The sequence below is a fragment of the Elephantulus edwardii genome, unplaced genomic scaffold (assembly GCF_000299155.1).
Source record: "Elephantulus edwardii isolate Elephantulus edwardi_28Jun2011 unplaced genomic scaffold, EleEdw1.0 scaffold00131, whole genome shotgun sequence".
NCBI classification, from domain to species: Eukaryota; Metazoa; Chordata; class Mammalia; order Macroscelidea; family Macroscelididae; genus Elephantulus; species Elephantulus edwardii.
In genome coordinates, this window is record NW_006399881.1 from 3762089 (window position 1) to 3764504 (window position 2416).

Here is a 2416-nt window from a genome sequence, read left to right on the forward strand (position 1 = left end):
GGAAATACCATAAAAGGCCATGAGTAACGTTTAGTCGTATATATTGGCTGTCATACTTGCAGTGAAATGTTATATATTTAAAACCTTAGGTGTGCTTTCAGATTAAATCTAAGAAATAGAATGTGGTCTAGCTAGCAATTAAGGTCATGGGTTCTCCAGACCATCTAGGTTATCATTGATAACCACATCACATAGGCTGTTTCATCAGCCTGAGTCCTCCTTTCCCTTGGTGTGTGTGGCAAACCCCTTGTTTAATATCAGCTCATTAATGTTTTTAAGTGCTGTTGAGTTGAGTACGACTCATAGTGAACCTGTGAACAACAGATCTGAACTCTGTCTTGTCCTACACCATTCTTACCATACGCAGCACAATCGAGTTCATTGATGAAGACACTAGATCAATCCATCTTGTCAGCGTCTTCCTCCATTTTGCTGACCTTCCACTTTTTGAAGCATATAGCCTCTCCTCTAACAGCATGCACAAAGTATGTGAAATGAAGAATCACCATCCTAGTCTTCAAGGAGCATTCCGGCTGCACTTTCTCCCAGACAAATCTTTTTTTTGACAGTTCATGGGTATTCAATACTCTTCTCCAGCACCACAACTCAAGGGCTTCAATTCTTCTCCTGTAACATTATTCACTGTCCAGCTCTCAAATGTATAATAGGTGACTGGAAAAATTATGGCTTGAAGGCTCAGCTTAGTTTTTAGATGGACAGAATTTCTTTTCTGAACTTTGGAGAGGGGCCTAACAACAGACTCTCCCAATTAGTCTTAAGATCTCCTGACTTAGCTGGTGCTAAGGGTGTTGATTGTGAATCCAAGCAAAAGAAAATTGTTGGATGAAGGTAGTGCAGGATCCTGTCCATAGAAGGTTTCTCATGCCTGAAGTGTGTATACTAAATGGGCAAGTTGGCTGAGGGGCCAGTATAATCTTTGATGATGATGGGTGGAAAGAGTATTAAGTTTCACAAGCTGTACTCATATATTTTCTCAGCTTCAGATCCTCAGCTATTTTATTGAGTGGAAAGTCTTCAGCTGAACGGATTCAAGAAGCTCAGTCACAAAGGGACAAATACTGCATAGTGCCACTGTTGTAAAATGGGACTGATGTGGGGTTTGGGGGAGACTGAGAAAGATGGGATAAATAATGTATACCACATTGAAACAGATGAGGGAGAGAACTGTTTAAAAGGGATATGTGATTAGGTATTATTGTCATGACAGGAGTCCAGAAAGAAGGCTGCATAGTGGAGTGGACCTGGGGGGAGGGATTTTAAAACAATGAAAAATTTTTTCTTTTACTTTTCAAATAGAAGAGTATACTGGGGGGGGTGGGCAGGGAGAAAAGTGCAAATATGGAAATCCAAAGTCTGTAAATTTTCATTAAAATTAATAGAAAAAGGATTAAAATTAAAAAAAAAAGGAAAACAACAACAACAATAAAGTAACTCAGAGCAGCATTTGGAAAAAGTACTACTTACAGATTAAAAAAAAAGATTCTGGTTTCACCTTCACACAGCCACAGTGTGCTTCTATAATGAGACAAGCCCTTAAAACTCATGGAATTTTTTTTAAGCGGCATCATGTCAATCTTGCCACATGATTCCTCAGCGTTTACGACGTGGAGGCGTTGTTGATCTTGATCAGGACTCGGTCGACTACGTTTAGGCTTCTTAGTCTTCTTTTCTATGCTACTTCCTGGAGATTCAGAACTGCTCCTTCCATTAGAATGAGAGCCCGAATGTTTAGAAATAGCAATGACAGAGAAAGATGAAGCAATCGGAGTCCTTCCCGAGAGAGATGTAGAAGTCACTCAAGGGATAGACGGTCGAACTGTTCCAGTCAGAGTAGAGGTCAAGATAGGCATAACATTGATGACCAACGTGGAAAACTTCGTGGGAGCAGTCGTAAGCATAAAGGTGAAGCTAAAGAAAAAAAAGAGGAGTCGAAGTATAGATAAAGATAGGGGGGGAAAAGACAAAGAAAGGGAGAGTAAATAAGATAAAAGAAAAGAGAAACAAAAAAGGGAAAAAATTTTAAGTTTAGCAGTAAGGATGATATATTAAAAAGGAAAAGAGAAAGTGATAGAATATTCTCATGGAGTGGTTCTGTATCTGTTAAGATTATAAGACGTGATACTAGACAGGATAGTAAGAAAAGTGCTACCAAAGATAGTAAAAACATTATGGTAACTTTTCAGATTGTCTATGAATCTACTATTTTAGACATTGAAAAGGTCTTTTTTTTAATTCATGTTATGTTTTATACAAGAATACTTCAGATGTGTTATTAGATGGGACTGATTTTAACAAATCCTATTAGATTTGTATCAATGAGTTACATTTTATATTTAAAGTCCTTTATGACTCATCACCTTTCTGTTGGAAAAAAGTCTATAATTAATTAATATAT

At 37.7% G+C, this 2416-nt stretch overlaps 1 pseudogene; it reads left to right on the plus strand.

The window, feature by feature from the left end:
- Positions 1-1392: 1392 nt before the first annotated feature.
- The window catches only part of LOC102859598, a 5909-nt pseudogene continuing 4885 nt past the window's right edge, over positions 1393-2416 (plus strand).